The sequence below is a fragment of the Oreochromis niloticus genome, linkage group LG16 (assembly GCF_001858045.2).
Source record: "Oreochromis niloticus isolate F11D_XX linkage group LG16, O_niloticus_UMD_NMBU, whole genome shotgun sequence".
In the NCBI taxonomy this organism is placed as follows: domain Eukaryota; kingdom Metazoa; phylum Chordata; class Actinopteri; order Cichliformes; family Cichlidae; genus Oreochromis; species Oreochromis niloticus.
In genome coordinates, this window is record NC_031987.2 from 25,206,891 (window position 1) to 25,227,862 (window position 20,972).

Here is a 20,972-nt window from a genome sequence, read left to right on the forward strand (position 1 = left end):
TATTTGTATTTGCATATTCATGAATAATTGCTTGCTGACAATAAAAAGGGCTTTAGCGAAGGAATCTTTTCCTCGACCTTGGCTGGCTTCCCTTGTGAGCCACAAAACACCGAGAGCGCACTGCTGAGAGGAAATGCCCACACTTCTTAAGCTGGAGGCACGCTTTACAGCAGTGTCTACTGGGAGCATCAAGGAGGAGGTGGAGCTTATAGACTGCAACTCAAGAGGATTATAAATTGAATGACATAAACTTAAAGTCTAAAGTAATAAAACTGTCATGTGACAGCATTTGAAGACCAAAAATTAATGACAAATGTTTATATTTAATAACCATAATTAAAAAGCCATCATTCTATGGAAGGCTTCAAAGGAAGAATTTGCCTTATTTATCTTACATTAAAGTGCAACATGAAGAGAGCGTCCAGCCACCAAACATGGTTGAAACGATGACGTTATCTCAATGGTTGAAGCTGGTCGCAGCACGACAGTAAGTTAAAGTTAATGTTGACGGTTCTTCCACACACAACAGAGGTCAGGTCTGACCGTCTCTTACAAAGTGAGAAATGAGGATCAAATCATTCATTTGCCTTTATTATTTTTTAAACAATAACAATGAATATGGTTGTGAACAGATGTCTACATGGTGTCTTTTCCACATTCCGTGATTAGTGGAAACACTCACCCATGAGAACTTGCACTCAGAAAAATGCTTTCCGGGACATAATGGAGCATTTTGCACAGAGATAAAGATGTCATCAATAATAGTCTATTAGTGCATAATCACTGAGTGTGTGCAGGTCTGCTCACAGTCACACTGCACTATAAGAGCAAACACTTCCCTCTGCTGATCAGCTGTGTCGATTACACCAAAGTAGACTCAGAGCCTTACCTGAAGAGCTCGATTACTAATCTTGGGGTAAAAATCACCTCAGACATCTGTCGAAGGTTAAGCCTTTTCTTTCCAGGCGTGATTTGGAAACTCTCATCCATGCTTTTATAACCTCTCGCTTGGATTACTGCAACTCCCTTATAACAGGGGTTGGCCAAAGCACCCTGTCACACCTGAAACCGGTTCAAAACACTGCGCCACAGTTTTTAACTGGTAAAATAAAATTTAACCATATTACCCTGGTTCTGGCCTGCTTACACTGGCTTCCAATTAAAATGTGAATATATTTTCAAACCTTTTTACTGATTTTTAAATCCTGAAATGGTCTGGCTCCTGTATATTTGTCTGATCTGCTCAAGCCCTATGTCCTCCCTTATTCACTCCGGTCAGCTGAGCAGCTGTTGCTCTGTCCCTAAATCACAGCTGAAACTCAGAGGAGACCAAGCGTTCTCTATTGTGGGCCTGAAGCCTCTCCACATCAGGCAATATACTTTAGTGGTGGTTTTTAAATCCAGGTTAAAAATTAATTTGTATTTCCTGGCATTTGACTAATTGGCCAACTGAGACTGTTATTTTATCATTATGTATTTATTGTGTTTTTGATCATTCTGCTGTAAAGCACTTTGGTCAGCCATGTGTTGTTTTTAAAGTGCTATTTACATAAACTATTATATGGTATGGTAACATTTACTGACAAGAAACTGCCACCATCCTGGAGCATCCGGCTCTTGAAAGTGTGAGGTTTTCATGTGGCTCTTTAACCTCCTAAGACCCGAACTCTTTCATGGCATGCATTTTTAATTTCTCTTTGATATTTGAGCTGATTGGGACCTGATGAATGTAAAAACAAAGAATTATAGGATTTTTTTTGGCCTAATTTTTGTTTCTAAGAATAATGCGAGCCACATATGAGGATTTTCGTTTAAAATTTTGATAGAACAGTAACAGTATAATGTCCTTGTAAGTGGATATCAGGCCCTTGTAGAGCAAAATTGAGTATTTTGGTCTAAATGACCCAAAATGTGATGTCCACATATGTGGACGCCAGGTCCTAGGAGGTTAAGGTTATGTACATGTCATGAAAGGCTGCACATGAAATCTCAGTTCAAAAGTGGTTATTTCAAGAGTCTTGTTTATCGTCACCACCAACTTTTGTGTCACACTGTGCAACTTTGCAGGGACCTTTTATAAAACCACACCACAAACTTAATGTGTTTGTGAGATGAAGTTGTTGAGCTTGCAGGCCTCCAGCTCCTCCTGACTCTCCTGCAGTAATTACATCCAGCTGTACTGAGAATAGCTAAAAGGACTTATTTGCTCTATAACTGTGGATCGTTTTACCACCTCTGTCTTACTATTAAAAACCTTGGATAGTCTAAGGAGCTTCCAAAGAAAAGCGTCTGGACTTCTTTAAGTTGCTTGAAGACGTTTCACCTCTCATCCGAGAAGCTTCTTCAGTTCTAAGGTCAGAAAAGATCAGACACCAGCAAGGGAGGATAAGAAAGACAGACGCAACAACATTGTCATCCCCTATGTAGCCGGTGTATCAGAGAAACTCAGGAGAGTTTTCTCCAAGCACGACATCCCAGTGTACTTCAGACCCAGCAACACACTCAGACAGAAACTGGTTCACCCGAAAGACAAAACTCCAAAACACAGACTGAACAACGTGGTGTATGCTGTACAGTGCAGCGAGGAATGCCCAGACCTCTACATCGGAGAGACCAAACAGCCACTTCACAAGCGCATGGCACAACATAGAAGAGCCACCTCCACAGGACAAGACTCAGCAGTCCACCTGCATCTTAAGGATAAAGGTCACTCTTTCGAGGATGCCAATGTTCACATTTTGGACAGAGAGGACAGATGGTTTGAAAGAGGAGTGAAAGAAGCCATCTATGTCCACTGTGAGCGACCATCTTTGAACAGAGGCGGTGGTTTACGACACCAACTGTCTGCCATCTATAATCCAGTTTTGAGTTCCCTCCCCAGACGCCTTAACGCCCACTCACATCCTGGGCCATCTGACCTCAGGAAATCACATGACAAGGTGGGGCCAGGTTTCACAATGAGCTCACCCGAAACCCTGGCTGATTAGGTCCCACACCCGCTTTCACACCTTGGCTCATGTGATTAGAGGATCACCAGGGGGTCCTTTGTCCCTCCTTGGGGGGATACTCCCACTGGGTTTAAATCTGGGACTCTCGGCCATTTGACCTTAGAACTGAAGAAGCTTCTCGGATGAGAGGTGAAACGTCTTCAAGCAACTTAAAGAAGTCCAGACGCTTTTCTTTCCAAGCTCCTTAGACTACGATGACCTGGATGACTGAGAACCTTCACAGACAAAACCTTGGATACCGATTTGTGGTCTTCAGAGACCTCTTGTGGACATTGGGAGATATTGCTTGTAATTGTTATTTATTATATAATTTATTAAAGAAAAAATTGCAAGTTGTTTGCTTCTGTCTTACTTGCTGTTATTAATTAATTTTCAACTTTTTATGTTTTACAGTAAAGCAGAAACTTAAAGTAAATATCAAAATATGAATAACGTCCTGAATCAACAGTCTTATTACAACTATTTATCCTTCAGTCAAGTTACTCCAGTTACACAGATGTTCATGCAGTCACATATACAAATACACACCAACTTGGAAACCAGGATAATCTTGGAGCCAAAAATAATTCTGATTCTCTAATACAGTCAGATTCAACTCTCATGAATGCAGCTGTAAAATGGAGACACATTGAAAAACCTTGAAACAAAGGGTCACATGTCAGAAACAACCTGACTGAGTGGCTGAGATTCACTCAGCAGTGCTGTGCTTTTCTAACACATGCAGAAACAGGAGAGGAAACTGTAACCTTCCTCGCTTCATCTCATAAAGTTGTAGAACACATTAGAAGCGCTACATTTTTAAAAAGAAAATTGTGTTTACATCAACAGTGTAGCTGCTGATGTTGGTAACAGCCTTACCAGGAGATGATGGCCTCACTCTGGTGTGAGTTTTTTTTTTTTTACTTCTGTGGTTGCTGAAGGGGAATTTGAGATGATGTTGTTTCTCTTTCTGTCTCTTCTCTGTGTATAAAAGGTTTCTGTTCCCTGTAAACATCTTTCAGTGTAGGTGAAGCCTCTGCAGTATCTCAAAGCTGTGGTCACAGATGGATTCTCTCAAGTTCCTCCTGATTTCATCCCTAATTTCTGCATCTGCATGTGAGTGAAACTGAATTTGTTTGTATTTTTATTCCCCCCCCCCAAAAAAAAATTAAACTGATGAGTAAAAAGGGTTAAATAATGGTTAATAAGTATAATTCAGAGTGATCTGTTTAACATGTGAAATGTTAATTTTTGTGTATTATTTGGAGCAGCAAAGGTTGCAGCCAAATAACCCAGAATAAGATAAGATAAGATAAGATAAGATAACCTTTATTAGTCCCACATGTGGGAAATTTGTTTTGTCACAGCAGGAAGTGGACAGTGCAAAAGTTATGAAGCAAAAATTAGAATAAAATAAAATAAGAATAAATACAGTACACAACTGTACAGAATAGAATAAAATAAAATACTATATACAGTAGAATAAAATAGAATAAAATATACAATAAGATAAAAATAGAATACAAATGCTATATACAACTGAGTAAAAAATACAACGATGCCAGGAAGATTATTGCACTTAGTGTTATTGCACATGTGTGTGTTTGATCAGTTAAAGTCTTTGTTGTGGAGTCTGACAGCAGTGGGGAGGAAAGACCTGCGAAATCTCTCCGTCCCACACCGTGGGTGCCGCAGTCTCCCACTGAAGGAGCTGCTCAGTGCTGTCACAGTCTCATGCATGGGGTGGGAGATGTTGTCCAACAGGTATGACAGCTTAGCCGCCATTCTCCTGTCACTCACCACCTCCACTGGGTCCAGAGGACATCCTAGAACAGAGCTGGCCCTTCGGATCAGCCTGTTCAGTCTCTTCCTGTCCCCAGCAGAGATGCTGCCACCCCAGCAGACCACACTGTAAAAGATGGCTGAGGCCACCACAGAGTCATAGAAGGTCTTCAGGAGTGGGCCCTCCACTCCAAACGACCTGAGTCTCCGCAGCAGGTACAATATGACTTCCTCTTTTCCTGAATCACTTTTTATTGAACTTGGGTGAAGAGTCTCGAGTTAATACACTGCAGTGTTTGACAATGAGATAATGGATGGTGTAGACTCTGGTGTAGATATTTAGCAAAATTTTGAAAAGTTGAATCATCAGAACAATGAGGAAGAAATGGCTCCTGGGACACTGGAGCGTCTCTGCTGGACTTACTGTCTGTGTCTGCAGGTGAGTTTGAACTAACATAAGAGGTTTGTTCATATTAGATTTGTAAACTTCCTTGTAATTGGACCACGTGACCTTCAAGCTCTCACTGCAGATAAACAGTTAAGGAAACCATAATTTCCGCACAGACTCCCGAGCGGTTAAATATATATTTTCTTTTTTGTTTGATGACTCCATAAACCAAAACGTTCAGTCAGAGACGACGTGAGGAGGTTAAACACGTTCTGTGCAGACTTTGTGCTTCTCTCTGTGCGCTCTCACATAAAAACAAGCCGTTTTGTTGTTGTTTTTTTCTTGTGCGCCTAACCGACCGTTTGAGCGCCTCCCACTTCACGTCATATAAAGTAAAACTTTTCAATGTACAATGATAAATGCGGCACTAGTTGTGCAAATGAGACTTGACACAGTATTTGGCTTCTATTATTTACATAGAATGTTAAGGGCAAGTTTGTCCTGAAGTAGACCGCAGTTGTTTATCTAATCCAATACTGACAAAGTTAAGGAAGAACTTAACATGTCTGAGCAGGGATAGCTCAGTAGGTAAAGTGGTTGCCCCATAATCAGAAGGTTGGGGGTTTGAATCCACTGAACGGCTACCCTGAAGTACCCCTGAGCAAGGTACCTTACACACTGCTCCCTGGGTGCTGGCTTGGTGGCTGCTCATTGCTTCACTGAATGGGTTAAATGCTGAGAGGAGTTATGTATAAAGTATACATGTGTGAAGAACACTTTCACTTCATCTTTCATCTCAAACATTTTAACTGCAGGTCAGGCTGCAAACACTTCACTTTCCAGCCTCCACTCACAGATGGAGTCCTTCATAATCTTCCTGTTTGTGATTTCTGGCTCTGTAGGTAAGTGAAAGAGAGTTTAAAAAATGTTTTGTGTTTTTTCTGTGTGATGTGTTTAACAGGTTAAATGTTCAATCCCTTGTTTTGTTTGCAGGTTGAACTCCTCTGTCTCTTTATGTTCATTTTTCATTGACCTTGAATGAGAATCAGAGTTTATGTTCATTACAGCACATGGTTAATGATGTAACAGTTGATGTCAGATCCAGGGGTGGGGCAGAGGGGTTTTAAAGTCCCAGAGTCCACCCGAGTCTGGCTGCTGTAAGCTGCTTGTGTTTCGACTCGCAGCCACTTTGTGGTTTTTGTGTTCTTTGAATTGCTGCACGATGAGAACAGCAGCAGTCACTCGGGATCTGAAATGGACACCAGGAGATGTTTAAAGTGTTTAACATTGTAAAATGTGCATTTTACCTTGACCTTCTTTTTTCCCCCACTACAGCTCACTTTTAACAGTGAAAAAACAAAAAGTGACATCCATCCGAGTCCCTTCCTCAAACCACTTCTGCTTGAAGTGTTAGGACTTCCTTTATATCACATAGCTCCGTGTGTGTGTGTGTGTGTGTGTGTGTGTGTGCACATTAGAGGAACTGCTGTTTAAGGCTCTTTGCTGTTGTCTTGATTTTTCAGCCACAAATTTTTATCAAGTGCCGTTAACAGTTAAAAATGTTTTAAAAATTTAAAAAGGAGTTACATTTAAAAAAGATTATTTTCTTTCCTTTAGCCCTGCAGCAGAATCTGCAGGCGAAGCTTGGAGATGACGTCACTCTCCAGTGTCAGATTACCACAGATGAAATAATCTCAGTGCTGAAGTGGAGCAGACCTGACCTGAACACAGACGGCTACGTCTACTTCTACAGGAACAAACGCTTCTATGAAAACTACCAACATCCATCTTTTCATGGAAGAGTGAAGCTGAGGGACCCGGAGATGAAGGATGGAGACGTTTCTGTGATCCTGAACAACGTCACGTTTAATGACACTGGGATGTATGAGTGTCACGTAGTAGTGAGGAACCCTGGGAGAAGTAAAAGAGTTCACACTGAGATCAGTCACTTCATTGACTTCACAGTCACAGGTGAGTTTGTGGAGCTCACACTCAGCTCCCACATCATAAAAACCTCAAAACATAAAAGTGTGAAATTATAAACTAAAAATCTAAACCTGCTTACTGCTAGTATTTCTCTACAGAAACTGCATGATTATTTGTGACTCGGCAAATAGACAAACAAAAGCCAGTGAGCTAAAATTTATCCACAGCTTCTTCTGCTCAATTCTTTCAGTGTTAAGTGTGAAGGGGGAAAGGCATGCTGCTAACTCAGATGCTAAACATTAAACCACTGTTTACAGCTGATGTTCTCTCTGCAGGTGAAACAGATGAAAAGTTGTTGCAGCAGAGACTCGTGGAAAGTGAAGCTGGAAAAGTACAGGATGTAACTCCGACTGTTATAATGGTTGTTTGTTATGTTGCGGTTGCTGTTATTGTTGTTGGTTTTCTGACATTATTCATATTTAAAAGAATTCAGTTAAAAGGACTAGATGTTACAGTCCCTGATAATGCATTGCTTTAGATGGAGAGACTCTTGAGGGACGGCTGCTATGAGGAAAGGCAGCCCAGAAACTTTGCAAGCAGCACATGTCGTTGTTGCCTCAACTTTCGGTCTTTTACCCAGGCTAATCTGCCATTTTCCTTCCTTGGTTAGGTTTAGGGATTAGAGATCGATCTAGATATCATATTATGATTTGGGACACATCATCAGTAGTGGACCTTGGATTCATCAGGTGTTTCGGCCATTATCATTAGACACCCTAATCAAGGAGGCCCTGCCAGGGTTGATCAGGCCCTGGAGTCACTGGTTTATGTTAAATTGTTATTTCTCTTCTTCTTTCTTCTGTTTAGTTTCCTACAGTTTATTTTCTATCTATTCACTGCAACTGAGAAATAATGCTTACCTCTTTAGCATTTATGGAGCACTACTTCTTCAAAGGGATAGAAAAGGTGATACAGAGAAATAAGACAAAAGGGACAAGATAGGAGCGAGCAGAGAGGAGAGCTGGAAGGGGGGCGCCTGATCTGGCTTCCCACACCTCCCCGCTGGATTGGGCTGTACGCTCTACCTCCCCACTGCCTCCCAGAAAATGGGAGAAGAGCAGAATATTTCTTTTCTCTCGTGGTTAGCTGACTGCCGTAGCTGCCCAAGTGTTGTCAGCCTGCAGTTGTGCCTGTCCTCTGATTCCAATCTCTCTAAGCAGTTTTGCTGTTGTACTGGCAACAAAGCCCCTGCACCCCACTTCCACCAGGCACACCTTGATCTTCCAGCCTCTGTCCTCTGCCTCAGCTGCCAAGTTGGCATACCTCAGCTTCTTACGCTCAAATGCCTCCTCAATTGCTTCCTCCCCTGGTACCGTCAGCTCAATGATGTACGCAAGTTTTTGGGAGTTAGACCAAAGGGCGAGGTCTGGTCGCAGAGTAGTTGTTACGATCTCTGTGGGAAAAATTAGCCTCTGATCCAAATCCACTTTTATCTGCCAATCCCAGATGCAGCTTCCAGTCTGGAGTAAGAGGAAGTCGATTTAACATGTCCAGAAATATGATTTTATAAAAAGAAACATTACAGATTTGATGAACTAACATTGATAGCGACTTTGCCAGGCAGCTAAGCAACATGGACTTCTAGTTTAAAAGTGAAAAATAAGAAATAAAAAAACTGTTCTGTGGTTATCAAAAACACAACAGCTCTGCAAACTCCTCAAATAAACAGCAAATTCAGCCTGGAGCTTCTCACTGAAAATAAACATAATAAAATAAATAGAAAATTCTGAAAAAAAAATCACAAAAAATGCTTCTGATTGGTGCTAAAAAAGGATTCAGACTGTAAAAGTTACTGAATTGTGCAATAACTTGTTTGTTGTTTGTGTGCTGTCATCAGTCTGTGTTTGATGTTGATCCAGGATAATGTGAACCAACGATCCTTGTATCGTCACCAGAGTTTGCACAAAGTCGTATGGTGCTGTTTAATAACAAATGTGTGTTTAGCTCAGTGTCAATGTCCTTTGCACGAGTGGTCAACTGCTGCTTTGAACTCTTTTGATCTATTTTTTTGTAAACGCTGTATACTGGTTTGTACTGGTTTCTGTCTGTTGTGTAGTAACTGCTCACCTGCACATCTGCCCTAATTACCAGTATGAGGTTCAGAAATGTCTTGGCCATCAAATTATTAATTAATAAAAAAAAGAATAAAAACTGAAAAAGGAAACATGAAATGTGTCACAACTTTCTTTCAGATGTGTTTGGTGTCAGTGATCATGTCCCGGAATGAATGGGGAAGTTTGTATGACTCATTACTGTTGACATTGATGATTGATGTGATATTTTTATGCTTCAGTGGTTAATGAGGGGAGTTTGTGGGCTGTAACAGATGTAACGTTCTCTCTCTTTCTCTTTTTGCTCCCTGCACACATCCATCAGTGTGGGTGAAGTCTCTGCACTGTCTCTAAGATGTTGTCACAGATGAGTTGTCTCAAGTCCTCCTGATTACATTTCTAATTCCTGCATCTACATGTGATTGACACTGAATTGTTTATTTATTTACTATAATTCAGAGTAATCTTGTAAACTTGTTTATTTTTGTGTATTCTTTTGCACACATAGTCAGACAAAAATAAGCAGTGTGCCTACACACCCGTAACTGTCTGCAGTTCTTTGCAACAATGTGTTGCTGCAGTGAAATGAACAAACAAATCTATCATATCTATCTATAGCTCATCAATCTATTTTTGCACCAGAGGTTGTGTAGTCAGGCATGCTATTACTTGTTGAGCCCATGAAAAAAATACTAAATCTTGTCTGCCAAACAGTTTGTTCTGCTCTTGTTTGGTGTCATTTATTTGGTCCAGTTAAAGGGAAATAAACAGGCTTTCCAACATTAAAAGATTTACTGCCAAGAAGGATTTTTACAACAAAGAAATCATCAACCAAACACAAATTTCCTTCTGTGCTAACTTTATGTGGTGTAAATATTACTAGGGTGACCTACTGTGACACCACAGCCGGGAGGACACACAGCATGCTGAGTGTCAAACATAAATCTTATTTTGATCTTATCTGCACTCCTGTCAGTTTTATTTGAACAGAGCAGGTTGAAACATGGCAGATTACACTCATGAAACAGAAGCAAGAAGAAACATGCAAAGGTTTAGCTGATGAGGTGAATAAATGTCACTTACTTTGAGATAAAGTCGTGTTTTTTTCTCATTATAACTGGTTGTGATGATTGTCTTGCTTGTGGTGTTTGAGAACTGCTAACATCCTGGCATATTTTTAACCACATCTTCCCCTCTTTGACTCCTAACAGCTTTCAGCTGCCTTTACTGCTCCACTGTCTCCATCCACTTGTCACAGATGGCTTCTTTAATAATCCTCCTATCTTTGTCTCTAATTGTTGCATCTACAGGTGAGTGAAACATGTTTTTATTTTCAGTAACATTATTTAAAGTATAGAGTCATTCATTAAACTCAAGTGTTTAATGATGAAACTGCAGATGCTGTTGACACTGCTGCAGATTGTGGGAAGGGGTTAGTTCCTTTTGCAATAGCATATTCAGTTTTGTAAATGCAGTTGTGGGGTTATATTTGATCAGAAACAAAAAGCAGTGCAGAAAATTTGTGTGGAAACCTGTGATTTTCAGGCTTATGTTCAGCTCTCATACAGACTGATCACTGAAAAGTGTTTGCATAACAGGTTAATGACTCCTAAGTGAAATGGTGATCATATTTAAGCAAAAAGCAAAGATCCTGAAATGAAGCTACTCATTATGAAGACTACAAAATCCGAGTGTCACCTGAATAAACAATGTAAGCTGCTGATATTTCAATCTTTGGCTTTTGATGTGTTCCTTGAATTGCTGAATGTTGAGAATAAACATTTAAAGACTGAAAACATTTGCAAACTTCACAACAGAGAAGTAGTGATGTGGGAGACATGTCTTTTTCAATAACTACAATCCCATTAATTATCAATTAGATCTAAAATTAATGTGATTATATACGTCTTTATAATCGTTCTTTCCTCAGCTAAATACTTGAAAACACTAGATATACACATCTGTCATGTCACTCTGTCAAACTTCACATGACTGCTCTCCAACAAGCACCTTTTTGTTTATTTGCTTATTTGCACAGTAATCATGACTTTCACAGAGATCCTGTCAAAGTCAGTCTTTCTAACTGTGGCCTGCATTAGTCAGCAGCCCTGGCACATTACTGCACTTTATCAAGTTGGAACAAGAAGCTGCATATCTCACCTTGTAGGTGTATAATCGATTGTGTAGTGATAGGATGTGTGATCCTTAATAGTCTGCAATGACATTGTGTGCATTCCAGAGTGCTCTGGCATTCACACCCACATCCTGGGAGCATGGGAGAGGTCGTATATTCTCTTATTGTTTTGTGGTAGGATAAACGTATCTATGTCTGTTTTACTCTAAGTGCCTTTTGTTTAGATGAACTGCTGGACTTCTAGACCAGCAGGTTTAGGGAAGTCTTTATGGGGTCACACTCTGACATCTCGCTGCCATGTTGAGCTCCAACTAATAATGAGCAGATCTTGGCTGTGCAGTGGAGCAGAGCTGACCTGAAGCAAGAATATGTGCTTTTGTACAGAGATGAGGTTTTTGTTCCAGATCACCAGCATCCAGCTTTTAAGAACCGGGTGGATCTGCAGGACAGACAGATGAAGGATGGAGACGTGTCTTTGATTCTGAACAATGTGACGATTAATGACACTGGAACATATGAGTGTCGCGTCTTCAGGAGAGGAACAAACCACAGGATTAGTACCATCAGCCTGAGTGTTGTTTCTCCATGTGAGTCATTAAAGGGTAGATTTTGTGGTCAAAGGCTTTGATATTTATTAAGTTGTTTTTATGGTGCATTTTCTTTTGCTTCATAATACACAGTAATAGTATAAGTCATCACCTGACTGACAGCTGACGTCTCACATCTTCCAATCTGCATGTCCACCACACACAGCAGATGGAGAGGAGGAGGGTGGAGTCAGCAGAGGACGGTTTGGACTTGTAGCTGCTCTGTCTGCTTTTGTTGTGATCATCGCTGTGATCTCCAAGAAACAGAAGATGAAGAATACTCCCACTTCCTCCCCATCTTGAGGAACTAGCTTATATGGCTCTGGTCTGAAACAGACAACTGAGAACTTTTCTTTGAGGGCAGAAGAACAACCAGAGTCTGACATTAAAGTTGTTGGAGCTATTTGTTATTTTTAATTATTTTGAAATTTGTTAAAGTTTGTTGTTAGTTTACTTATATTTGGGGTTTATTTACAAGTTTATTTGTAGTTGTAATTTTTGTTTCAATGTTTTGTTTTGTTTTGGTGTTTACCTTAAGTCAGTCAGTAAGAGCTGCAGGGCCATTTTTTTTCTATAAATGAAGAGACTGGTATAGGACCAGCATGCACTGGGGTGGGCCTATGGTTTTGTTTTTGTTTTGTTTTTTGTTTTTTTTACCAGAGCAGGGATCCGTTCTTCGTACCTCGCTTACTACATCCAAGATCAAATCATCGCGCCAACTTTGAGCTCGCTAATCCGGTTCTCCGAACACACCTGTTGTTGACGATTAGTATAGCTGGATGAAGTAATCTGAGATCAATGGGTGGCTTAAAAGGGGCTACGCATCGATAGTAGAAACATTGATCGGCAACCCTTTGATTGGTCGGCGAAGATGTCGAAGGAGCGCGCTCAGTATTTCACGGCAGCAGAGCAAGAACTCTTGATTGAGGGATTTCAGGAGTTTCAGAGTTTAATCAAAACGCAGGGGAACACTGCAAAGGCTGCAAAAGCAAGGAGAGAGGGCTGGCAGAAAGTTGCTGACAAATTAAACTCGTAAGTAATTTATTATATTATATTACATTATATCCTCTTTCACATTAGAGCCACAACAGGACCCACTAGAACATGGGAACAAGTAAAAGTGAAATATAAGAATATTCAACAGAATGGTAATATTTATCACTTATATTGCTTTTAGTCTCTTGAAAAGAGACCCTGAAATAATCTGTTTGTTTGTTTATAACAGCAACCAAGAAAAGGGCAGAGCAAATAAAGACAGGTGGTGGTCCTGCACCCCCTCGTCACACCCCGGCAGAGGAGCTGGCCCTAGGGTTGAATGCCACCAGACCCATTGTTGAGGGCATCCCTGGGGGCAGCTCTTCCTTAGACGAGCAGCCGGGGTGCAGTAGCAGCACCTTCATAACTGGTAAATGAGCTCATAATTCGATTTGTACAATGTAAAATATTTGGTTGTTGCCTTAATTAAAATGCTTTTTGTACTGTGACATTTATTGACATTGTGGGTTTTTTTGTGTGTAGTTTCACATAACACTCCATCACTTTTACCTGTTCCCATGCAAGGGGTGACTGAAGCATGCACAGTAAGTTGGGAGAGATATATATCTTTTTTTTAAATTATTTATCGCTTTTATAGCCGTGGTCTCTCATCTTGATTACACGAAGTAATTTACTATTACTACTCTACAATATGAATTACATCTGAAATAATCAAATACATGTAATAGAATGATTAATAGTACATTTCACTTTTTTTAGGAAATGACCTGTATGTATCTGTATGAAATCAATAAAAGAATCAAATACTGCATTATCTTTAGTTACATTGATAATATTTATTTATGGAAAAACAGTGGAGAAATGTCGCTGTTGCTTTCGTATAACTGCAGCGGACATACCTGAGTGGCCGCGATCTAATCCTGTTTACATAAAGTAAACCTGCTCCCGAGCAGGTTTACGCTTACGGATCTGTTGCTATGACAGCAAGTCCCGGATGAGCTTCGGAGAACCGAACGATCCAAGATCACGCGAAATCGTCAACAATCAAATCCAGCTAACTTACTTAGCGAGGTACGAAGAACGGACCCCAGCTGTGAAACGCGAAGCCTGCCAGACGTTTATTTGAGTAACGTGACCTTCTTCGTTATTACGCACGTGTTTCTGATCCCACCCACAGACTGTTTTTGTTCCTCCTCATGACACAAACAGTCGTCAGAGCGCGACGCTGAGAACAAACCCACCTGTCATGACACTCGGGAGTTTTATTTTCAAATTGAACTTCAACATTGTCCGGATTAGAATTAGGATAAACTGGGATGTTCTGTTCCCATGAAATCTCACCAGCCTTGGATATTTAGCGAGCTTGAAGAGTCGGGTCAGCAGAACAATGAGGCGGAAATATCTCTGCTGGGCTCACCGTGACTGCAGGTGAGTGTTAACTCATTTTCACTCCAGCAGTGTCACACACGAGCTTTCTTCATATTTATCATATGAACGCGTCTTTAAGTGGACCTCGTGGCCTCACTGCACAAAAACAGTTACTGACACGAAGTGGTTGAATGTGTTTGTTTTTTTCTTTTCGTTTTTTTTTTTTTTTTTTTTTTTTTGTTGGCTGTTTGTCTGTGTCTGTTTGTGCATGCTCACATAAAAAGTGGGTGTTTTGCTTTCCTCTTCCTCCGCCCGTAACACACTATTTGGGCGCTGCCTGAATCAGAGTGAGGACAGCTTACATATAAATTAGACATGAGACCAGCAGCAGCTATGAACACTCAGTGCTCCAATTATTTCAGATGTGAATAAATATAAGAGCTAGAACTTTAATTTGGATCTGCTGCTCCGTGCGTTCAGGTCTGACGCTGATCAAGAATGAAAGAAACCTGGACTGGATCCCTTTAGTCTTAGTCTAGCCCTTACTGATTGAAAGTTATCGGTGATAAAGATCCTCCACATGTAACTGAACACTTTCCTGAGCTGCATTCTAGCAGCTGCAGTTCCAGACTTGAAGGCATCAGGACCAAACATGGTTGCCAAAAAGAATTAAATTAATACATAATTAATGAGAACATCAATGGACATCTAATTATTTAGATATTTGTTTCATTAAATCATAATCAACTAAAGCAGATTTATTTCACCCGAAAATGATATTTTTTTCTGTTCTGATGGGGGAAGGGGGAAGAATTCAGTTGAGCTTCCTGTTAATCCACTGGTGAGCTGTCACATTTAAAAGTCTAAAAAGGAAATCGGAAATCAAAGTTTTTGGGTTTTTTCTATTGATTTGTTGACTTTTTTCTGTCTGAAATGTCATACATTCTTCATTTTACTGCATTTTTAAAGTGAGGATTATATATGGTTCTACCTTCCGGTGTGAGTAATTTTAAATAGTTTTGTTTTTGCTTCTTATTATAGAATGAAACTTTAGGGGTTTCAATAGATACATGTTTTTACTGTGTTTTGATGTTTTCCTAATATTTAATTAATTCAGGTGTGTAAAGCTGTAATAAAAAAACAAAATCATGCTTTTTTTTTCTGTATCCTTCCTCCACTGTCTACCTTGTTGATGGTTGTCCCTGTTACGCTGCTCGCTCAGAGATAACAGCATACATGTTTGGACGGAGAGAAACACTTGGATTACTGCGAAAAGAATAATCATACTTTGAAAATTTTACATTACTTAAGAAGACCACAGCATTGGGAAACTCGATATTACAAGTGATGTTGAAAACAAGGAGAGGACAATTCTTGGAAATCAAAGGGACTTTGGTCTTAGCCTCCTCTTGGGTTTTGGCATGATGACAGAGGACAAAAGGAGAAAAAAAGAGGAAATGCAGACACACCTCTGTAGGTTTGGTCACATAGATGAATCAGAAGACCACGTGTAGTTTTTATTACCCAGTTACCAAGTTTTGTCAATCAATTACATTTTCAGTTAAAGTGTGCCAAATGTTGCCATTTAAAACAAGTGTATAAAAATAATATATATTCTGAAACCGTCATATTATATATGCTTGTTGTTGTCTATTATAAAACTAAAGCCCCATTTGGGCATATCACCTCTGCTCTGCTTTACTAGCTGAAAAGCAACCAAATATAGAGGGTAAGAGTGGACAAAATCACAAAGCCAGATTTTAAATACGCTCTCTGAATCTATATTGATATAGTGCATCTCAGACTTCTGTGCTACTATATCTATAAAGCTGGTGTATGTTGCTGATTTTCAGGGTCTGTGTAAAGTCTTGACTGTAAAACATTTCAAAGTAATGTGCTCGTGTAATCACATTACACTATTCAATAATTGAATAAGTTACTGAATGAAATTCAGTAACTACATTACAGTTAAGGACATTTTGAGCATTTTTAAGGAGTTTTTTCTTTTTTATCACTGGTATGTTGATGACACTAATCTCCATTACTCGCTCTCACAGTCTCTCTCTTTATCTAATCTTTCAGTACATAGCATGGTCTAGATTTAAATTGTCTTCATTCCCATTCTCTTGTTCTTCTTTTTTTTTAAAACATAAAGTGAACTTTTTAAATCATGCACAGAGAACCTGATATGGTTACAGCGTTAAATACAGAGAGGAGATGTTTTCACGCCTGAGATTGGTGAAATTTTCCTTCAAACTTTGTTTGGTCAACTGTGATTTGTTTAAAAATATTAAATGTCGTGTTTTAATGTCAGTTTCATGCATTAAAAATCTCTTTGCAATAAGAAAATTTATAACACTTACCTTCAGCTCTACAGCAGGATGTTCAGGCGACGCTTGGAGCTGACGTCACTCTTCAATGTCAGATTACCACAGATGAAATAATCTCTGTGCTGAAGTGGAGCAGACCTGACCTGAACACAGACGGCTACGTCTACTTCTACAGGAACAAACGCTCCTATGAAAACTACCAACATCCATCTTTTCATGGAAGAGTGAAGCTGAGGGACCCGGAGATGAAGGATGGAGACGTTTCTCTGATCCTGAAGAACATCACATTTAATGACACTGGGATGTATGAGTGTCATATAGCTGTGAGGAACCCTGTGAGAAATAAAAGAGCTCACACTGAGATCAGTCACTTCATCAACCTCACAGTCACAGGTCTGTTTGTCATGCCAACAGCAAATGAAGTGCGTCCATAATGTCGTAGTTTGCATGTTCACTTAGCAAGTTCAAGTCCAGCTGGAGACACAAAACCTTTGGGCATTAGTCTGTAGTCAGCAAAGACATATGTGTGTTTAGTGTCACATGTCAGATAAAACATGCTGAACTGCTCACTCTGCTGCAAGTAGCTTTAATACAGAAAACCGTAAATGACATGCACTGAGCTAGCAGTTCTTACTTCTGTGTATCAAGGGTAAAGTCGTAGCATGCTGCTAACATAGATGCTTTCGGTCAACAGCCAAACACATTTTATGTAACTTGTGTCTCCTTAACTGTAGCTGACTGAAGCTGTTCTCCTGCTAGTTTTACCTGCTGAACACTTTAAAGCTCACATGTCTGAGGGCTTCTTCGCTAACGGCCAATCTTTGCTCTGCAGGTGAAGTGCATGAAAACATGTTTAAGAACCACATCATGGAAAGAGAAGATGCTGATGGAAACACTGAGGTTGAACAGGTTGAAGCACAGACTATCCTCATTGTTGCTGGTGTTGTCATTGCTGTCATTGCCCTTGCTGCAGCTGTTGGTTTGTTAGTCTTGCTTCTTAAGAGAAATAAGAAGCAGCATCTAACATCCTACTGAGGAAGAATCAGTAGGAAGTCCTGCTGATTACAAATAAAACAGCCATAAAGATTTAAATATATTTAATTGGAAGTGAAAATGATAAGATCGCAAACTGTTTATTAGATGAGAATTTGTAACCATTAAAACGATTAAACACTGTCCTCACATATCTATCATAAAAATATCCTCATAACTACATTTATAATTATTAATACTAGTTAAATATATACACCTAGAGAACAAATCTTGCTTATTGAAGCTAGTCTGGGCATTCAAAGCAGTGGTAAGAAACTTTGCGTGCACACATTTGCATGTATGGAAATGACACATAGATATTTGTGCTTGCAGGTGCACTGCAAGCATTTCATCTACTGCATATACATGGACGCATTAGAATTACTAACATAATGAAATGTATGTGTTTAGACTTTGAAGCATCCGGAGTAACAAGAAAATCCATACAAAAAGGCCACAGCCAAGATTTGAACCAGGAACTTTCTTGTTGTGAGGCGACAGTGCTAACCGTTAGTGTTAGTGGATGCTGATGGAGATTTGAGGGTGGGGGTGATGTGTTGTTAAGACTGTTGTAAAATGTCAGAAAAGGTCAAATTTGACCCAAACAGAAAGTAAAGGGTTGAGGAAAGATTAAACACTGACACTTCAGTAACTACATTTATCAAGTACACCACACTGAAGACCATCTCTGCTGTCCATTAATGTCAAACCAAGTAAAGTTTTAGACATTGCAGGTGATAATTTTGAGACTACTGCACTTCCTGTGTCACACCATCTCATGATATCAGACGTTTTATCCTCACAGTCTTTTATTTGAGCAGTGTTCAAAAACAAAAGGAGAAAAACTGAAAAGATGTTTGCTGATGTTTTAGCAACATTTACCTCAAAACTGTAGGAAAAAAAAATAAAAGTCTGCTGAGGCTGGTAAAAGTTCTACACCTCTGCAAAGGTGGTGGTATGGTGAATACATCAGTAGGTTACCGAGGCCTCCATGGCCTCAACTCAGCTACAAATAGCCCCTTTTCACTAATACCTACTCGACTCTGCTCTGCTTGGTTTTGGTCATTTGTTTTTATAATCGAGTGCCACCTGACATGCATGCAGGCGTTAAAGTGATGCAGCTGAACGTAAGGATGTCAAGGTGATGGTATACTTGCTGATTGTTCTGTGGCTGCCATTTCCCTCATTGCTGGCTTTTAATGGTGGCTAGTCAGAAAGACTGACTAGCCACCGTTAATGTCACATTTTTTAGATCGCCACACTTAGTTCACTCATAAAGTACCAGGTACTACAAGGTAATGGCAAACCCTAAAAACTGAGTCAAGCTGGGCTGACTTGACCTGAGTAGGTACTAATAGAAAAGGACTAAAAGTGTTGAGTGGAGGGGGAAAAAAAAACAGGAAACTGCTCAGTGAATTAACATCCATTCACAGTTTACTTTTTCTAATCAAAAGCAGAATTAATATAGTATGTCTTTTTTAGCTCGGGTGTGCCCGAGGTTTATCCCTGTTAAAAGGGAGGTCTTTCTCCCCACTTCAACCAAGTGCTGCTCGAAGGGGCTGATCTGATCTTTGGAGTCCTTTCCCTTAGTTTAGTGTTTTTATTATTAGGTGTTGTGAGCTGAGACAAAACAGATCTTACTGACCTGAATTACCTCTGAATATGCATCAATACTTTACATACATTCATGTGTATGTGTTGAACGTTTGATAATTTTTTTTTTTTTACCTCAAGCGCTTATTTATACCACACAGTGTGATCTGCACACATACAATATCAATGCGTATGTAAAGAAACCAGTGACTTTAAAATATCTGAAATATTTGGGTTTTATTTGTAAGCTGATGTTTATTTTTTTTTTTAACTGTGATTTTTACAGATTTGAATAAAAATTACACTTTTTTTTTTTTTTTGGAGAGGCTTGACAGGCTTATTATTATTAATTTGTTAATATTTATTATCAAAATAATAATATAGCGGTGTTGGTGTTATTGATATTATCATTATTATTAGATTAATTAAATTTATTCCTTTTGATTTTTGCTCTCCATTTGTGGATATTTAATTAAAATGAGCTTGACATCCCTTTTTGATACACACTTCACATACTCAGAACAAAAATCCTTAAAAAGAAACTGAAACTATGATTATTCAGATCATTTTGATTATAGGGCTGTCGGGTTTCTGATAGGTCCCTGTTTTTGTGTTGTATGTCATCAGTGTGTGATTTGATTGAGTTTGATTGTTCAGTTTGCCATGAACCACTATTATGCAAATTATCGTGAGTACAATGTACAAAGTACATGTTTCTCTACACTGTAAAATCAAGCGTTACTTAGCATTACTGACTGTGAAGTTTTTGTCCTCTGGTCAACTGCTGCTTTGAAAAACATGTATACTGAGCACCAGATGGTTTTATTTTCTGCTATTATCTGCACACCGCATAATAAATAAATAAATCATTAAATGGTGTAAAAGAGCGCCTGTTGTCTAATCTAAATATTTGAAATAAGAATATTTATTATACTGCAGAGACAATACTGACACACATTTGCTGAGTGTCCAACAAAATGTTGACAATAAGTGAGGAAAACTGTTCCTCCATTCAACGAGTTAAGGTGAATATTAGGGAGGGAGGCTTTTTTTTTTCTACCTCAGCTTTTAGATTTTGATTTGATTTGAATTTTGATGTACAAAAAATAAAAATAAGCAACTTAAATAAAATATGCTTACAAGAATAAAATATTTTTAAAGAGGTGGAAAAGGTTGTGTTCATGTTAAAAAAGAACAGCACTTCATTTTAAACTAACATCTCTGTTTTAGTGAACCATACAGTCCAGATGGGTTTAAGGTAGTTACCCATTTATTTATGTAATACCCTTAAATTTGTACGGCACCCATTATCATTTATCTGTACCTACGGCCACCAGGTGGTTCAAACCCAGTCTCTTTCATTGAAGAGCTTTTTGTGAAATTATTAAAAAAACCCAAAATATTATGAAATTACAACATCATTTAATATAACTAAAGCTTCAAACAGGTTAAATGTGAGCACGTTTTTACTGACTAGAGGGCTATACTATTAAGGATGCTAAACACAGGCAGGCTTTTGTTGTGTCAGCTTACCTAACACTTACTTATCACATGAATAAGTAAGGTGGTAAAGAACTTTCTGTTAAACCAGGTTCACTGCTTTAGGCTTTGTGTGCACATAAAGAGATATTCTGCAAGCGATGGTCAAATGGTGATTAAAACCAAAAAATATAACGGTAATAATTAATCAAGTTAACCTGAGTACACTCTCAGTGCTCCATTTATTTCTAAGGTGACA

General features: G+C 39.2%; 1 protein-coding gene and 2 long non-coding RNA genes across 3 annotated transcripts in view; 2 read left to right on the forward strand and 1 right to left on the reverse strand.

Moving 5' to 3' along the window:
- Positions 1–20,972, reverse strand: part of LOC102077044 (Fc receptor-like protein 4) — a 66,080-nt gene that overhangs the window by 23,878 nt on the left and 21,230 nt on the right. The window lies entirely within an intron of this gene.
- Positions 5,145–7,433, forward strand: LOC102077552 (uncharacterized). Its single transcript, XR_002056658.2, has 3 exons — positions 5,145–5,208; positions 6,775–7,128; positions 7,419–7,433. It is a non-coding gene; the product is annotated as an uncharacterized LOC102077552 (long non-coding RNA).
- On the forward strand, positions 14,076–18,439 carry LOC109194908 (uncharacterized). The gene is made up of 3 exons (XR_002056655.2): positions 14,076–14,339; positions 16,649–17,002; positions 17,442–18,439. It is a non-coding gene; the product is annotated as an uncharacterized LOC109194908 (long non-coding RNA).